The 19,475-nt window shown below is 50.6% G+C and overlaps 2 protein-coding genes across 18 annotated transcripts in view; one reads left to right on the top strand and one right to left on the bottom strand.

The window, feature by feature from the left end:
• The window catches only part of cmss1 (cms1 ribosomal small subunit homolog), a 544,867-nt gene that overhangs the window by 108,528 nt on the left and 416,864 nt on the right, over window positions 1-19,475 (bottom strand). The window lies entirely within an intron of this gene.
• Window positions 2,863-19,475, top strand: part of filip1l (filamin A interacting protein 1-like) — a 373,822-nt gene continuing 357,209 nt past the window's right edge. The window contains exon 1 of the mRNA XM_072513500.1: window positions 2,863-3,137. The gene's annotated coding sequence lies outside the window, so the exon portion shown is untranslated. The remainder of the gene's footprint in view (window positions 3,138-19,475) is intronic.

Below are 19,475 nucleotides of genomic sequence, written 5' to 3'. Positions count from 1 at the left end.
CTGTTTCATGGGACTGTTTGTGTTTAACATCTGTTTGTCTCCTTTTGGAAAAGGCTACCTGGAGTTCAGGAGAAGTCCTTGTTTGGGTGGGAGAGGGTAAGGCCAGCAGGAGGCCTTCTTTGAGCTGAGGAGTGGGGGGGTGGGAGAGAAGGCCACGAGGAGTGCCGGGGGAGCAGGGAAAGGGGAAGTGGGGGGGAAGAAGGGGAAAAGCGGGGGTGGGGTTTCTGCGACGCGGCAGGGGGTGAGAGATGACATGGTCAAGGGCGAAGAAAGGGGCCATCTGGGATGGGCTAGGTGCAGAGTGGAATTAAAGGGGCAGGAGTTCAGTGGGGAAGATGACGGACGGTAGAGGGGATTGGAGGCGCAAGCCTCCGGTAAGGTTGGTAAAGCGGAACGTCCGGGGACTGAATGGGCCAGTTAAAAGGTTGCAGGTGTTCGCGCACCTCAGGAGCTTGAAAGCGGGGGTTGTCTTTTTGCAGGAGACACACATCCGTGTGAAGGACCAGGTTAGGTTAAGGAAGGGGTGGGTCGGGCAGGTTTTTCACTCGGGGTTTGATTTGAAATCGAGGGGTGTGGCGATTTTAATGAGCAAAAAAATGTGGGTTTTACGAGGGGGTTGCTGGCAGCAATCCCGGATTTGGCCACGTACCAGTTGATCATGGGAGGAGATTTTAACTGTGTCCTGGAGCCGAGGGTGGATAGATCGAGCCCCAGGTCGATGGGTAGGGTACGCATGACAAGGGACCCAGGGGGGTTTATGGAGTGGATGGGTATGGTGGATCCATGGAGCTTTCAGAACCCAGGAGGAAGGGAGTATTCCTTCTTTTCACACGTCTATAAGGTGTATTCGAAGATTGATTACTTTGTAGTGAGTCGGGAGATTTTGGTTGGGGTGGAGGCGGCAGTTATCTCGGACCATGCACCCCATTGGCTGGATATTCGGTTCAGTACGGGACGAAAGCAGAGGCCGGGGTGGAGGTTTGACTCGGGGTTGTTGGCGGATGGAGGTTTTTGTGATAAGGTGCGGCTGGCAATTAGGGATTATGTGGAGTTCAATCAGAATGGGAGGTGTCGGCGGGCATTTTTTGGGAAGCACTGAAGGCAGTGGAGCGGGGAGAAATTATCTCATTTACGGTTCGTGCGAATAAGGTAAGGAGAGCGGAACATGACTGTCTAGTGAGTGAGATAGTGGAGGTGGACAGGGAATATTCAAGGGTGCCCACCGTGGAGGGATTGGCGAGGAGGAAAACGTTGCAGGGGCAATTTGACAGGCTGACAATGGGGAGAGCCGAAGGGCAACTGCGTAGAGCAAGCGGGGTGCAATACGGGTATGGGGAGAAGGCGAGCCGCATGCTAAATGACTAAGGGCACAATCTTCCTAAAAGTGAACAAAGTCCCTGAGCGAGCGCATTTAGCCGCTTGTTTCCCGTCACTCACAGTGCCGAGGAGAGAGATACTCACCTCTTGCTCCCCTCCTTGGAGTCCATGGCGCCTGGTACCCGCTTTTAGGGACCAGTGCCCGGATGACTTTCCGCTGGGCGGGTGGGAGAATACCGGGAGAGCGCTGCATTTTACTTTAATCTCACTAATGAGATTAAAGCGAATGCAAATTAGCTGTGACCAGTTTCTCGCCCTTTGTGGACGAGATCCCGATCACGCCAACTGGCGCAGCCCAGGAGCATCATAAACTGATTTGCACCTGCCGCAAATCCCGGGGTGGGATTCTCTCAGCCCACGCCAGGCCGGAGAATTGGCGGGCCGGGCACGAATCGCGCGATGCCGGTCCACCGATTCTCCGGAGAGAGGAGAACCGGCGCCATTGGCGGTGGCGCAGTGTCGGTCGGGGGCTGTTCTACGCGGTCCCCCCGCAGCGATTCTCCGCCCGGGATGGGCCGAGCGGCCGCACAAAAAATCCGAGTCCTGCCAGCGCCTTCCACATGTGGTCTAACCCGGCGGGACCTCGGCGTGCATACATCCGGGGGCGTCCTGGCGGGGGGGGGCGACCCCGGGGGGAGCCTCCACTGCGGCCTGGCCCGCGATTGGGGCCTACCGATCAGCGGGCTGGCCTCTCGGGCTGGGGACCTCTTTTGCTCCGCGCCGGCCCCTGTAACCCTGCGCCATGTTGCATGGGGGCCGGCGGGGAGAAGGGAGCCACTGCGCAAGTGCGCATTGGCGCCGGTCGCAGTGCGCATGCGCAGACCCGCAGCGCCCATTTGGCGGTGGCATTGGCACCTGGAGTGGCGTGGGTCACTCCTGTGCCGTGCTGGCCCCCTGTAGGGGTCAGAATTGCTGCTCCTGAGGGCACGTTGACGCCGTCGTGAAATGCAACAGCGTTTACGACGACGTCAACACTTTACCTCAGGATCAGAGAATCCTGCCCGTTTCTCGAATCTCACGCAATTCTCCCGACAGCAGGATTTGCGGCAGGTGAATCGAGGCCAGAGAATTGCCCCACCCCCCACACTTATATTTTACTTTGCAACAGTAAGTCTTCAAATATTTAAGAAAAATGTTGCTGAATATCATGAAATCATGTGAGTACTTTAAAAAGTGCTAAAGATGAAGAAAGAAATCGAGTATTTGATTTTTTTTCAAAAGAGCAGACACAACTGGCGAGGGAGGGAATTAAAATTAACATAAAAAGTGGACTATTCTACTTCATTAGCAACAACAAATGTGTATCACAAGCATATGGTTCGCTCTTTCCAAGCCCTGAAGCCCTGTCTTGTTACATCTCTCTATGGAGAGGCTAGGTCAGCTTTCTGACAGAGCCATCTGCCTTTATTGTGCATAGCTCCACTGAACGTGCAAGATAAATATAGAGGATCATTCCACTCCATGTCCACTGCCCAAGCCTCCGGACACAGATAGATCCCTGCACACAAGTACAGTCTTTAAATTGGCAGAATAAAACCTATGTTCTACATTCAAGCAAATATACCTCCTGTGCAATGTCTTCAACGAAAACTGGAATAAGAAAAGGAAGCCAGCATAAACGTGTCCAACTTGTTGTCTTCTTTTCTGAAGACTGGATATCTATGATACACAGGACTTATTGTAACAGAACGTTGGACTTTGGGTCAGATCTGCAATCATAATTCCAAGGAGGAGGAGAAAATACCATTTACAGAATAACAGTAAGCCCACCATATCGATTGCGGTTAGTGTTATTCAGCAGTAACGATTTTGCGAATAAAATGTTGTGATAACATATTAGCAGGAAATGCATATGAATAAAAATAATTTATTGAAATTAATTGAAGGGAGGTACTGTACGTAACTGTTTGAGATTTCAATACAGCAGCATTACATCGTCAACTTGACTAAGATATGTTTGTTTTGGACAGAACAATTGGAACAAATGTTATTTTTCTGCCTACATTGTTGTGTACTCCACAGGCTAAGACTCCTTAGGCTGGAAGATGTGACGAGCATTATTTGTCTCTTGAGTTAAATACCAGCACCTACACAGAATAGCCTGTAGGGTTAATTTTACCTTCAGGTAGAGTTTATAAAGAGGGGGTCCTATTATGGACTTTGTTTCCCAAATAGCTCGACCAGTCATATATTTCTTTAATTAGCAATTGAATCCAATTATGCGAGAGGAGCAGGCAGCACTGTCATATAGTTAAACACATTGGACTCAATGTCATTTTTTATTAAACAGGATTACACAAGGAAACGAGAGTTAAACTAGAAGGACTTGTGTTTGTTAAGTTAAAATAAATCTGAAGTTATCTTTATTTCCCATTGTAGCTAATAATCGGTGCATTCTCACTGTGCTTCGAGAACAGCCTGATTTCTTAAGTTAATTGAACAGAAAGGCTTTCGTATTTTCTACATGAATACTGTATACAAAGAATATTAACAGGAAAGAATTTTAAGACGGTGACGAGTTTGAAGAATTAAGAAAGGTTGTTTTTCTGCCATCTTTTCACTTGGTGCAACATAAAGGAAATGGAAATAACTAAGCAATTCAGGCATTACTTCAGAAAAGGATTTGTCAGCATAGGGTGCAAATTAGTGAGGGTACAGCATAAATGGTATTTGTTGTCATTGCGTGAGGTTGAACAGGAAATGTTAGGACTGTAATGAGAAATCGTCATATACTTGTTGCTAAAGAATTCAATACGTTTTGTAAATGATACAGAAAGATGTTAGAGGAGGAGAGAAATGGGCTGGTGATATGGTCCAAAATGTTTTACAATGGAAGCTTTCCACTGACTTAATATAACACAAAGCATAGCAAAGATTCTGCTCAGTACCACGTATGTAAACACTTCACTCTGAAATTGTCACAGTAAAGGAACTAATTAGGAAAAAGAGCTGAGTATATTTGTCTTGAGTTCCAATTATGAATATACCGTAATTATCTTAAAAAGCTACTTGATTTACAGTGCAATGTGAACCGTTCATTTTGAGGTTCTCGGACGTCCATCTGCTCTTGGTGAAGTTAACCCTTCACTCCGAGATTGGGTTTTGTGAAAAGCTCAGTAGAATTTACAGTGCAGGAGGCCATTCGGCCCATTGTGTCTGCAGTATAGCACTGAGTTATAGCTGCTGCATTCATGCTTAAAATATCTAACAGCAAATGTTATCAAGCTGCTAATTCACTAAACTGACATTGCGCTAACTGTAGCAGGAATAAAAGCAATCAAGAATTGAGAAAACAAGGCGATTTTCCTGCGTTTCTAGATATGTTTCACATTTCTAGCTGTGGAATGAACACAGAACTGTTTCTGTAAATGTTATCAAACAAAGGCAATGTGTTGTCAACAGTTTTCTGTGTTTTGCTTTTTAATGCCTGGCTTTTACTGCTGGACAGAAGAATGCCTATATTATACACACTGATGAAAGGAACCTGTTGCAAAAAGTTTCTCGGTGAAATTTTGTGGATTGATAATAACGTGCAATATATCTGAATTAAATTTGCAACCACAAATAATGAAATCAAGGGCTGGATTCTTCGGTCCCCAACCATGTGTTTCTCAGTGGCGTGCTGATCGCTGGTGGCGGAACTCTCTACTCCGCCGCTTATCAGTAGGAGTTCCCATTGAAGCCACCCTGTGCCACCATGAAACCCGCGGACAGAGGTGCGCAGCCGGCAGAAACTGAGAATCCCAACGGCCGGAAGATCCCGGCCAAATTCTTTGTCAAATGAAGACTGCGTTAGGACAAAAAAAATAACAGACCCAAATTTTTGGTTTATTGTTATCCGCGTTGATGCTGTCAATACATAGAACTATTTCAAAGTTTCTTTTTCAACAACACTACTGGCTAAATTTACTCATCTTTTTCTGGATTTTTCTGGATAACCTGGGTACAGTGAATGTCGAAGTCATTAGAAAGAAGGAAAATTGGACAAATGCTTTTGTTTTACTGGCATGCACATTGACCTGCCCGCATCAATGGCATTTGCTGAACCCAGGCACAGATGCCGGACAATTCTCTTATTTAAATCTCAACACCATTATCTCATAACTTCTTTGGTCACCAGTGGGAAAGAAGCAATCAAACTCTTTTTGTAATTGCTGTCCAAAAATAACTGAAATTGAGCTGATACCATTGTGTATGGCAAGCTAAAGAGATGTTGAATGTGCAGATCTATTCCATCCCAGCCAGCCGAGAATTGGGCTCTTTCTCCCTCTGAATTACCAGTTAATATTCAAACACTCACAATCACACAATTTGAATATCAGTGGTCGGCAGATGATTAATGTTGCTACCTCTCCAAAAAATTAAATACCACATAAACAAAATTGAGTTAAAGAATTCTACTCTAATTGAAGAAACCAAAAAATGAGCGGAGAATCAGCAAGACTTACAATGTTTCCCCCAATATTTACCCAATTTCAATCACATCAAGTTATTAATGTGGACACTGGATGATCTGTTTGGTGCAAGGTTTTGCCTTTTGGAAAACATGACAAAGTTAAGTGGGTTGAAAGCTCTGAATAGATGCTCCCTCCTTCGGTAAATATAGTTCTCAAGGGTTCATTTTAGGGTCAGCAAAATTTCTGCAAAAGTCAGCCCTATAATACCTGCTGGCTGAAGTAGACTATTGTCATACTGCATCCAATTTCTAGTGTGACCTGAATCTGTACAATTATGGTTCCTTCGGGGCCAATTGCTTTCATGAATTTAAGTGATGTGATGAGTATCTGTCCTAAATAAGTCAGTCTTGTACTGTATGTAAAATGCGTCACTCACTAAAGGAATACGATGATAAGTGCACTGAGCAATTGCTGAAGGGACATGATATTACGTTTTGAACAGATGCCAACCTCTATGTGGCCTTGCAAGTCTGAAACACAGTATTTGCATTTACATTTTGTCCTGTATACCTTCTCGTCTAAAGATTTTGACTGCTTACATCAGCTGGAAGGTTGGGCAGTTAGGCCAGAAATGTCTTCACAGATATATTCGATTCAGCTTTACTGTTAGGTTGGGAGGGAAGCTAATGCAAGGTAGTACTTGTGCTAATATCAAGTTTTGGTTATTTGACAAACAACGGCCAAGAAATTGAATGTCTTTCACGTATGAAGTGGCTTTCTATCTTATCTCCTCAAATATTTGGGCAGGAAAAGAAAAAGGGGCATCCTTTACCCACAGGTGAAGTAGGTATTAGGCCCATCGCAAATGCTGGCTGCTTCAGGGAAAGCAACCCAAGAATTAACTGTAGAAAAAATGGAAGGGGAAAAAAAACGAAACAGAATTGAAAAATGTAAGTTACTTACCTGTAAACCATTCCCCAGAATGCTGAAAGGTCATCTGATGAAAGGTCATGAAAGGTTAATTCAAGTTTCTCTCCTTCTCCAGAGGAGGCCAAGAGTACATCTATCTCCTACCCCTATGCCTCCGGCGGATCAGTGACCATTCTCTTTATGCTATCATTTGCCTTTGCACCAGCAGCAGCTCGAGCTTCCACTGCTTGCGAGCTCTCGAGGTCTTTCTGCCTTTCAGCTCACTATCATGCCACACAAATGACATAACCCCCCACCCTCCAATCCAGTTCCCATCTATTTTGGCAAGTTTCTCACAGCTAAATTGACTCCTACAACAAAGTCTGCATGGGAATAAGGCCTGAGGCCCAATATCCAGGAACCTCAGGCCTCACTATTTGCATGTTGGGTAAGGGCCCAATCATCAGCTCTCCCAAACTGCTGCTCAATTGAATTTCTGTCACCCACTAGTTCAGCTGAGAACCTTTGCTCCCAATGCAACAACTACCAACCCAATTGTTACAACAAATCTTGAGTTTTGGCGTACACCCTATATGTTTCCTAAGTATATAAATATTACTTTCTTTAAAATGTTAAATATGCAAAGGGAGAAAAATCAACAATTTATAACATTCAAGTTGCTGCCTGATAAAATACATTCACGATAAATTAATTGAAATTAAAATCCAAGCCTAGTGTCTCTCTTCAGCACCAAATTGTCTTTGAACTGTTTCTCCTTATCCTTCTCTCAAAGGGAGCTAGCTGCCTTCCAGCCACATCCAAATGATGTTTATCGGTCCTGCTTGCAGGTTCTGGAATAGGGCGTGTTGGCAGGCTTCATACGATTTGTCTTTAAACTAACATCTATGCACTATTCAGCATGAGCGACGCATAGCAATTAGGAGCAGTAACAATGGCTGATTTCCCCTTCATACTCTTTTAGCCCTGGGATGTTGGAAAACGCCCAGCACAATGAGGGATTGATGTTGGGACCATTCTTCCTTTCTACTCAGTATCATATCACGCAGTGTCATGACACCCATCACCCCACCCTCCAATCCAGTTTCCCTCTGTTTTACTCCATGGCTAACTTATCCTTGAATGATTTTCAGTTTCATCATGCTGTGCACTAGTCCCAAGCCTCTGTTAATAAATTCAAGGAGTAATCTCCCACCTCCTATGCATATGCAAATGTATCTGGCAATTCTGGCTATCTTTATCCATTGTATAATGGATAATTGCATACCCTTAATGGAAGTAGTCTCCATAGTCCCAGGTGACCATAGGCTGCTTTCTCCTTTGAGAGGGCGAGCTGGCTGGTGGTGATTTAGTCTGAGGATCACCACACCTCAGGTGAGGGGCAAGGTTGAGAAAGCGGGGCCTTCATGAATAACCTCAGCTGGCACAGAAATTGAATCCGCGCTGTTGGCCCCGGCCTGCTTCATAAACCATCGAAAATCCTGCCTAAAACTGAGCTAAACTGGCCCCCTGAACACTCAGTATATTAGTCACAGTTTTAGTTCATCTTTGAATCTTCTGTTAAGAAGCCACGTGTCCTAAAAGTACACACAAATACAAATGTGAAATATATAGCAGTGTAACCTGTCCTGTTTTCTTTGCAACAAGACTTGGGGTGTGTTTGATCAGGAATTAGAATCCGAACAGCTCCATTAAATGGTACAGCTCTCAATTGTAGCCAAGTCCAAACAATATTGTTCGGCGTTGTGTGAAGATGATCCTATCAACTAGTCTCACTATTTTCAAAGTCTGAGGCAACATGACTAGTTCAAGAATGGATTTCCACTACAAGAGATTTGCTCTGTCTGTGGTGGCTGAAGCAGAAATCATTCCAACTTGGTTTATTTTCCCCATGTTTGATATTCCCACGTGGGAATGGTAGAGGGAAGAAGAAATGGGAAAATGGACAGCTTGGCAGCCTGAGGGATGTCAGGCATCACTGTGTCAGCCAAATGGGACTTTATGATGCCTCTCAGGCTTTGAAGCTGCAATGCTTTATTTAACCATCCTTGGAACGTTTCATGGAATCCACTTGTGGAGGTCATGTCAGAGGCAAGAAAAACAAAATTCCTGTAATTCACAGAAACCTTACAGCCAGCACTTAACATTCTTACAGGCAGGTCATCCCATGAATCTATACTATCCAAGAAAAGATTAGGGCGCACAAATCTGCAGGCCAAAAATAGCATGACAAGAGATTCTCTCTCACAATTCAAGATGCAATGAGAAATAACAGGAAAGAAAATTAGGGAATAAGGCAAGGAGACTCCATTTTGAAATGCAAAAATAAAATGGTGTCCTGGAAAGCTCCATGGATTATAAAAACTTATTATCCAATATATGCAGCAGGAAACTGTGGTGGTATGTATTAGGGGTATTAAGGTACCCTGTGATGCCGAGAGGCTATTGGTGGGTAGACATTGGGGCCCGATTGGAGTGGCCGCCTGCTGGCTCCACCCAGTAAGGCGGAGTATAAGAGCCCGGGTTCTCCCAGCAGCCGCATTCTGTAACTGTGCTGCTGGGGAACAAGTCTGCGTAATAAAGCCATCGTTCGACTCCTTCTCATCTCGTCTCGTGAGTGATTGATTGTGCTACAATTTATTACGCAAACTTTTAAGGACATGGAGCTCCGAATCATTCCGGAGTGTCTGCGAATCAGCCCCCACGCGGCAAACTCAGCGGCCACTTTTAAACATTGGTTAGCGTGTTTTCAGGGATATCTCCGAAGGGCCCCTGGCATACCTACAGAAGAACAGAAAATCCAGGTCTTGCATGCCAGGGTGAACCCTGAAATCTACACGCTCATAGAGGATGCGGACGATTTCCCGACGGCATTCGTCATGCTGTTAGGAATCTACGTTCGGCCCGTCAACCAGGTCTACGCACGCCACCAGCTCGCAACGAGACGGCAAATCTCCGGGGAATCGCTGGACGAATTCTATAATGCGCTGTTGATACTGGGGAGAAACTGCAACTTCCCATCGGTTTCGGCTAATGAACACACAGAGCTGCTGGTCCGAGATGCGTTTGTGGCAGGTATGCTTTCATCCAAAATTCGCCAGCGATTGCTGGAAAGAGACACACTAGGCCTCAAAGAGGCACGGGCCCTCGTGGCCTCATTTGATGTGGCGTCACAGAACACCCGCGCCTACGCCCCCGACCGTGCGGCAGCCCCTTGGGCACCGTGGACCCCCGCCGTGACCGAACCCTCGGGACCCCCCTCCCCCCCGCAGGCCTGCGCTGCCAGAGCGGCAGATCACCCGGGGGGGCCCCGCTGCTACTTTTGTGGGCAGGGGAAACACTCCTGAATGTGCTGCCCGGCCCGCCCGGCCCTCTGTAAAGGGTGCGGCAAAAAGGGGCACATTTTAGCAGTGTGCCAGGCCCGGGGGGTAGCCGCAATCTCCGGGGGAGAACCCCAAACTCAACCCCCCCCCCAGCAATCCATGTGCGGCCAACGGGCGTCGCCATCTTGGGTCCCGGACTCCATGCGGGAGGGATGGCGCTGCCATTTTGCGCTCCCCCGGCAACGTGCGATCCATGGGGGGCAGCATCCTGTCCACCCCCGACCGTGTGCGACCCGTGGACGCCGCCATCTTGGCTGATGACTAAGGACCCCGGGATGGACGACCACACGGGGCCTGAAGAAAACGCCCCGATGCAGCAACTACAACTGGCTTCTGTGACCCTGGACCAGTCGCGGCCCCGACCGCTCCAAACAGCATCAACGACTATATTTATAAAAGGGTACGAGACGCCTTGCCTGATCGGCTCTGGGAGCACGGAGAGTTTTATACACCCCGAAACGGTAAGACGCTGTTCCCTTCCGATCCACCCGAGTAATCAAAAAAAATTTCTGGCGGCAGGGTCCCATTTGGTAGAGATAAAAGCGTTCTGCATCGCAAACCTCACGGTGCAGGGGAGGGAGTTCAAGAACTACCGGCTTTACGTCCTTCCCCACCTCTGCGCTGCCACACTCCTGGGATTGGATTTTCAGTGTAATCTCCAGAGTTTAACGTTTAAATTCGGCGGCCCTATACCCCCACTCACTATCTGCAGCCTCGCGACCCTCAAGGTCGATCCGCCTTCCCTGTTCGCGAACCTCACCCCGGATTGCAAACCAGTCACCACTAGGAGCAGACGGTACAGCGCCCGGACCGATCTTTTATCCGGTCAGGAGTCCAGCGGCTGCTGAGGGAAGGCATAATTCAGGCCAGCAATAGTCCCTGGAGAGCCCAGGTGGTAGTTGTAAAGACCGGGGAGAAGCAGAGGATGATCGTAGTCAAACCATCAATAGGTACACGCAGCCCCCAGGAAATGCCTTTAGATATATGCAGGTGAGGACTTTTGTGAGGCGACAGGTGAGGGAATTCCCATTGCTCCTGGCACAAGAAGTTCAAGATAGGGTGATCTTGGGTGTATGGGTCGGGGAGGGCAATGTGTCGGAAATACACCAGGAGTTGAAAGAAGAGGGGGAAGCGCTGGTAGAAGAGTTGAAGGGTAAATGGGAGGAGGAGCTGGTGGGAGAAGATCGAGGAAGGTCTGTGGGCTGATGCCCTAGGTACGGTTAATACCTCCTCCTCGTGTGCCAGGCTCAGCCTGATACAATTTAAGGTGGTCCACAGAGCGCACTTGACGGGGCGAGGTTGAGTAGGTTCTTTGGGGTAGAGGACAGATGTGGAAGGTGCTCAGGGAGCCCGGCGAACCATGTCCATATGTTTTGGTCATGCCCGGCACTGGAGGGGTTCTGGAGAGGAGTAGTGGGAGCAATATCTCAGGTGGTGAAAGTCCGGGTCAAGCGAAGCTGGGGGCTAGCAATATTTGGAGTAGTGGACGAACCGGAGTGCAGGAGGCGAAAGAGGCCGGCATTCTGGCCTTTGCGTCCCTAGTAGCCCGGCGAAGGATCTTGCTAATGTGGAAGGAGGCAAAGCCCCCCAGCCTGGAGGCCTGGATAAATGATATGGCTGGGTTCATAAAGTTGGAGAGGATTAAGTTCGCCTTGAGAGGGTCTGCGCAGGGGTTCTACAGGCGGTGGCAACCGTTCCTAGACTATCTCGCGGAGCGTTAGAGGAAGGTCGGTCAGCAGCAGCAACTTTGGGGGGACGGGACGGGGGGGGGGACGTCCTGGGAGGGGTGGGGGGGGAAAGGGGGGACTGCCTGGGAGGGTGGATGAGCAAGAGATAATATGAAGGGTTGGGGAAACTGGCACGTACGGGTGAGGGCCAGTGTACAAAGCTGTGTAAATATATCATTTTGCCATGTATATATCTTGCTCTGCGCGATTTCTCGTTTTTTTTTTGTTACGAGGGGGGGGTGGATTTTGTTTGTAAGGGAGAAAAATTGTGTTAAAAAACTTTAATAAATATATATTTTTTTAAAATAGGTACACGCAGCTGGATGCGTACCCTCTCCCCCGCATATCCGACATGGGCAACCGGATTGCACAGTACAAGGTCTTTTCCACGGTGGTCCTTAAGTCCGCCTACCACCAGCTCCCCATCTGCCCGAGCGACCGAAAATACACTGCGTTTGAAGCAGATGGGCGGCTCTATCATTTTTTAAGGGTTCCATTCGGCGTCACTAACGGGGTCTCGGTCTACCAACGGGAGATGGACCGAATGGTTGATCGGTGCGGTTTGCAGGTCACGTTCCCGTACCTCGACAACGTCACCATCTGCGGCCACGACCAGTAGGACCACAACGCCAACCTCCGCAAATTCCTCCAGACAGCGAACGCCCTGAATCTCACATACAACAGGGAAAAATGCGTGTTTAGCACCGACCGTCTAGCCATCCTCGGTTACGTAGTGCGAAATGGAGTGATAGGCCCAGACCCCGAACGCATGCGCCCCCTCATGGAGTTCCCCCTCCCCCACTGCTCCAAGGCCCTGAAACGCTGTCTGGGCTTTTTCTCTTATTACGCCCAGTGGGTCCCCAACTACGCGGACAAGGCCCGTCCGCTAATCCAGTCCACGGTTTTTCCCCTGTCGACAGAGGCCCGCCAGGCCTTCAGCCGCATCAATGCGGATATCGCAAAGGTCACGATGCACGCAATCGACGAATCCCTCCCCTTCCAAGTCGAGAGCGACGCATCTGACGAAGCTCTGGCGGCCACCCTCAACCAAGCGGGCAGCCCATTTCTACCGGCCAGATAAAGCGCACTTGATAAAGGCTTCCCGTCCCTTTGAATGCCTCAGTCTGGACTTCAAAGGCCCCCTCCCCTCCACCGATCGCAACACGTACTCCCTGAACATGATTGACGAATACTCCCGGTTCCCATTCGCCATCCCCTGTCCCGACATGACCACGGCCACGGTCATTAGAGCCCTCGGCACCATCTTTACACTGTTCGGTTTCCCCGCCTACATACATAGCGAAAGGGGATCCTCCTTCATGAGCGATGAACTCCGTCAATTCCTGCTCAGCAAGGGCATCGCCTCGAGCAGGACGACCAGTTACAACCCCCGGGGGAACGGTCAGGTAGAGGGGGAGAACGGAACGGTCTGGAAGACCGTCCTACTGGCCCTACGGTCCAGAAGTCTCCCAGTTCCCCCCGCTGACAGGAAGTTCTCCCGGACGCCCTCCACTCCATCCGGTCACTGTTGTGTACAACAACGAATCCAACACCTCACGAACGCCTCCTTGTCTTCCCTAGGAAGTCCCCCTCCGGAACGTCACCTCTGACCTGGCTGGCAGCCCCGGGACCCATCCTGCTCCGAAAACATGTGCGCACGCACAAATCGGACCCGTTGGTCGAGAGGGTTCATCTCCTCCACGCGAACCCTCAATACGTCTACGTGGCGTACCCTGGCGGCCGACAGGACACGGTCTCCCTGCGGGACCTGGCACCCGCCGGAGCTCCACCCCCCCCCCCCCCCCCCCACCCCAGTGACCACATCTGGAGCCCCCCCCCAACACCAATCACCCCCTCCCTCCCGCCAGCGCACCCCACAGCCGCCCCCTTCCCAGGTGTATCGGTCCTTCCCCCGGCCCCGAATAGGAGTATTGGAGCGGGAAGAGGCACCGCGACGCTCCCAGAGACGACGGGACCGGAACCAGTTCCTGCATCACCACCGGGGCTAAGACGATCGGCGAGGACGACCAGGGCAGCCATTCGACTCATCGAATCAGTATAGTTAAGCAAGAAATGCCTCTGTAAATACATTTTTTTGGTTGCCCAGTAAAAGCGACAATGTAAGTAGCTGATATCGGAGCATAGCCACCGTGTTAGTGGCATCCTAGGTACTGACTCTGGAAACCCCTACCACCAAACGGCCCACTACCCCGCTAGGTTCCTTTTTAACTCGGGGTGAATGTGGTGGTATGTATTAGGGGTATTAAGGTACACTGTGATGCCGAGAGTCTATTGGTGGATAGACACTGGGTCCCGATTGGATCAGATGCCTGCTGGCTTCACCCAGTAAGGCGGAGTATAAGAGCCCGGGTTCTCCCAGCAGCTGCATTCTGTAACTGTGCTGCTGGGGAACAAGTCTGCGTAATAAAGCCATCGTTCGACTCCTTCTCATCTCATCTCGTGGGTGATTGATTGTGCTACAGAAACAAATAATGACTTATTCTGCTGTTCAAGAAGTGAAATCAGGCTTGAAAGCCAAAACCGTTAGGTACCAACAGCCGGCTAAAACTGAACAAGTTTACCAATTATATTATTGGCTTTAAAAACCCAAACACATAGAATGTCAGCTCTTTCCAAAGTGTTTGCCTACTGACTAGCATAATTTAGACTGAACAGATATCTTGACATGCATACGGTCCACCCTGAATTAACCCCCGTGCTCTCGGATGTCCCCTGTACAGTATTAGCAGCTGAGTGCTTGGCTCTGATTTCAGGTCTGGTGCTGTGATGTACTTAACACCTGCTGTGCAGTGATAAAGGGCCAGCACTCTATCCAAAAGCAAGATACAAGAACATTGATTTAATTGATCTGATGTTTACGAGCCAGGTGTCATTTGTTCTATCAGGCACAAAAATAGCCCCCAGCACCATGTGACAGGTGCAGCAAAGTCAGGAATCGTGAATGGGACAAATGACCTTTTCCTAATGTCACATCAAAGGATTGATTCTATGATGAGTATATATCACGACAGATGTTCTCTTCCCCCCCCCCCCCCCCCCCCCTCCACCTTGCATCCCTCACCGAAAGTATTTTCCATGTGGACGTTCAGAATGGCTTTGAATACAAGACCCAGAGATGAGTTGAAATTAAATGAAAGCATTCTAACCCATTACAGTGCTCAATCGTGGAAATATTTGAGATTTTTTTCCTTGTGTTTCAAAATTAATCCTATGTATGCCAGACAATTTGAATGTTCTGTTTTGCCTTTAAAAGAAAAGATTGGGGCGCGCCGACTTGATGAGGGGACAATCTGGATCTCACTCTCGCTGGACAAGATCCAGATCTACGGGTCATTTAAATACCTGGATGCTAGATTAATTCGGCGCCTGGTGTTGTGTTAGGTACACTGGTCTAACACTGGCTGCAACTGGATGCAGCTTAGATGAGAAAGATGCTCCAGACCTTGAAGTTAGTTCAATCAGGTTTATTGAACTAATAGCACAGTTAACACAGTTTTCTGTGAGTTCGACTCTCTGCTAACTTAAGTGTGGTTACTCTGACTGACTGAACCAGACTAGCTCTTAGCCATGTGGTGGAGGTGAGATTGTAATAACACCCTTGACTGACTCTCTAGATGTTCATCAGTGGAAAGAGGCGGAGTATGAGTGCCTCATGTCTTTTATAGTCAGATCCCACCCCTAAGTGTCCTGCCTGCTTATTGGTCATGTCCTGATCTCTGTGTCCATTAGCTGCTTGTCTGTATATCATTATGTGTGTGTCTGCATATCATGACATCTCCCCTTTTTTTTATGTTTGGATGATATATGTGAACATATTTACAAGAATAGGCCAATATTAACAGATATATATGCAGTGGATGTGAACATATGTACATGTGAAAACAGTGTCTAATGTGAGAACACAGAACATAGCAAACAGAACAAATGTTTATAAGTCCAGTCTCTGTGGCTTGCGTCTGATCCTGGTCGACCGCCGGAGAGGTGGTGGTGGGGACGACAGCGCCTTGATGGGCGGGATTGAAGCCTGACTGGTGGCCTCATGAGTCGAGGTATCAGGAGGTGGCAAAACAACAGAAGAAAATGGAGAAGAATGTGGTTGCGGGCAGGCAACTTTGCGCAGTGCCCGTCTGTTTCGTTGCACAACAGAACCATCAGCCAGACGCACAACATATGAGCAGGGGGCAGCCTGTCAAACAATGATAGCTGGAGCTGACCAGCCTCCATCAGAGATCTTGGCCCGAACAGTGTCTGACGGGGATAACACAGGCAAATCGGTGGCATGAGCATCATAGCCCTGTTTTTGCCGGTCTCGGAGTTGCTGCACCTTCTGCAGCTCCGGGAGGTGATCCAGGTTGGGCAGGTGTATGGCTGGAAGTGTCGTTCGCAGGTCCCTGTTCATCAGGAGTTGAACCGACGACTTCCGGTTGCGGCTATGCGGAGCTAAGTCGCACGTTCAGCAGCTCCAGCAAAAAACGGACTTTTGGGCTCTTTTCAGGGCCCGTAACGGTGCTTGTTCGACGTTTCCCGGTGTGGGAGGGGGATAGCAACATTCCCCCGGTAGCATATGGAGTAGACCAGGAGTGGGGCGATTAAAAAAGTGGCATTGAAGCAAAGAAAGGTGTGAGGGAGGAGGACCAAGATGGCGGCGGGCGGAGACCAGGCAGCGTGGAGGCAGTGGGCGCAAGAGCAGCAGGAGCATCTCCAGCGCTGTTTTAAGGAACTAAAAGCAGAGCTCCTGGAGCCAATGAAGGCTTCAATTGATAAGCTGCTGGAGACCCAGACGGCCCAAGGGGCGGCGATCCGGGAGGTCCGGCAGAAGGTCTCGGAGAATGAGGATGAGATCCTCACTGGGGCAGCATGGTAGCACAGTGGTTAGCACAATTGCTTCACAGCACCAGGGTCCCAGGTTCGATTCCGGCTTGGGTCACTGTCTGTGCAGAGTTTGCACATCCTCCCCATGTGTGCGTGGGTTTCCTCCGGGTGCTCCGGTTTCCTCCCACAGTCCAAAGATATGCAGGTTAGGTGGATTGGCCATGATAAATTGCCCTTACTGTCCAAAATTGCCCTTAGCGTTGGGTGGGGTTACTGGGTTATGGGGATTGGGTGGAGGTGTTGACTTGGGTAGGGTGCTCATTCCAAGAGCCGGTGCAGACTCGATGGGCCGAATGGCCTCCTTCTGCACTGTAAATTCTATGATAATCTATGATAATCCTGGGTCTGGCGGTGAAGGTGTAGGCGCTCCACAAGAAATGGCAGGCGAGGTTCAAGGAGATGGAGAACCGGTCGAGGCGGAAAAACCTGCGGATCCTGGGTCCCGCGGAGGGGCTGGAGGGATCGGACGTGGGGGCCTGCGTGGTCACCTTGCTGAACTCGTTGATGGGAGTGGGGGCCTTTCAGGGGCCCTTGGAGCTGGAGGGGGCCCGCCGAGTGCTGGCAAGGAGGCCCAAGCCCAGCGAGCCGCCGCGCGGGTGGCGCTGATGCGGTTCCACCGGTTTGCTGATCAAGAGTGTGTGTTAAGGTGGGCCAAGAAGGAGCGGAGCAGCAGGTGGGAGAACGCGCAGGTCCGGATCTACCAGGATTGGAGTGCGGAGGTGGCGAAGAAGAGGGCCGGTTACAACCGGGCGAAGGCAGTGCTGCACAGGAAGGGGGTGAAGTTCGGTATGCTGCAGCCGGCGCGTCTGTGGGTCACCTATAAGGATCGACACCACTATTTTGAGTCCCCAGAGGAGGTGTGGGCCTTTGTTCAGGCCGAAAAACTGGACTCAGACTAAGGGTTGGGGACGAGTGGTCGCGGTGGAGGGATGGTTGAGGATTGTTGGGTTGTGTTTCGAGGGGGGGTTCTCTGTTTTTTGGGGGTTGATTGGGCATTGTTCTAATTAGGTCCGCCGGGCGGGCTCGTGGGGGCAGGGGGGGGGGGGGGGGGAGGTAAACTGCTTGGGGGATTGATAGGGGAAATGGGGCTCCGCGGGGTGGGGAGAGGCCTGAGTTGGGGGTAGTGGGACCGGGCCTGGAAAGGGTGCTGCGCCAGGGGAGGCGGGGACGGGCGAGTGGAAAGCGCGGGTTTTCCCCCCCCGCGTTTAGGGCTGAAGGGGCGGGGCCGGAGCTGGGAAGCGCGGGCTTTTTCTCCCGCGCTGGGAGTGGAATGGACGAGATCCCGCTGGTGGACGGGGGGGAGTTCCGCACTGGGGGGGGGGGGGGGGGGGGGGGGGGGGGGGGTCAATGGAGTGGCCGGGGTCAGCAGGAGTCAGCTGACTTACGGGAGTGCAATGGGGGAGCAATGCATCTAGGGGGGGACCTAGCTGGGGCGGGGGGTTGCTGCTGGAATGGCCACGGGGGAGCTGGAGTTGGTAGAGGAGGTCGGGGCAGGGGTCTGCCGCTGTGGGAAACGGGCCGTGCGGGGGGCGCGGGCACGTGGCTGGCATAGGAAGGGATATGGCTTGTCGGCGGGGTGGGGTGGGGTGAGTAGCCCCCTGATCCGGCTGATAACCTGGAATGTAAGGGGACTGAATGGGCCGGTCAAGCGGGCCCGGGTGTTCGCGCACCTGAAGGGGCTGAAGGCGGATGTGGCCATGCTTCAGGAGAAGTACCTGAGGGTGGCGGATCAGGTAAGGTTGAGAAAGGGGTGGGCAGGGCAGGTGTTTCATTCAGGTTTGGATGCAAAAAATCAGGGGGTGGCGATCTTGGTGGGGAAGAGAGTGTTGTTCAAGGCGTCGAGCATTGTGGCAGACAGTGGCTGTAGGTATGTGATGGTCAGGGGCAAGCTGCAGGGGGAGCGGATGGTGTTGGTCAATGTTTATACCCCAAATTGGGACGATGCGGGGTTCATGCAGTGTATGCTGGGCCGGATTCCGGACCTGGAGACAGGGGGCCTGATAATGGGGGGGGGACTTCAACACGGTGCTAGATCCGACATTGGATCGCTGTAGGTCTAGGACGGGCAGGAGGCCGGCGGCGGCCAAGGTGCTGAGGGGGTTCATGGACCAGATGAGAGGGGTGGATCCATGGAGGTCTGCGAGGCCGGGTGCCAGGGAATTTTCATTCTTCTCCCATGTCCACAAGGCCTACTCCCGGATTGACTTTTTTGTCATGAGCAGGGCGCTGATTCCGAGGGTGGAGGATACGGAGTACTCGGCGACTGCCATTTCTGATCATGCTCCGCACTGGGTGGATCTCGAGTTGGGGGAGGAGTGGGACCAGCGCACGCTGTGGCGCTTAGAGGTGGGGTTGCTGGCGGATGAGGAGGTGAGCGGGCGGGTCCGGAAGTGTATAGAGAGGTACCTGGAGGCTAATGACAATGGGGAGGTGCAAGTAGGGGTGGTCTGGGAGGCGCTGAAGGCAGTGGTCAGAGGAGAACTGATCTCCATTAGGGCACACAAGGAGAGGGGGGAGAGGAGAGAGAGGTTGGTGGGGGAGATAGGAGGTACGCGGAGGCCCCGGAGGAGGGATTGCTTAGGGAGCAGCGTAGCCTCCAGGCTGAGTTCGATTTGTTGACCACAAGGAAGGCGGAGGTGCAGTGGAGGAAGGCGCAGGGGGCGGTATATGAATACGGAGAAATGGCGAGCCGGATGCTGGCGCACCAGCTTCGGAAGCGAGAGGCAGCTAGAGAGATCGGGGGAGTTAGGGATGGAGGAGGGAACACGGTG

This window comes from Scyliorhinus torazame, chromosome 8, assembly GCF_047496885.1.
Source record: "Scyliorhinus torazame isolate Kashiwa2021f chromosome 8, sScyTor2.1, whole genome shotgun sequence".
Lineage (NCBI taxonomy): Eukaryota > Metazoa > Chordata > Chondrichthyes > Carcharhiniformes > Scyliorhinidae > Scyliorhinus > Scyliorhinus torazame.
Note: the sequence above shows the minus strand (reverse complement) of the source record. Positions and strands in the feature narration are given on the sequence as shown.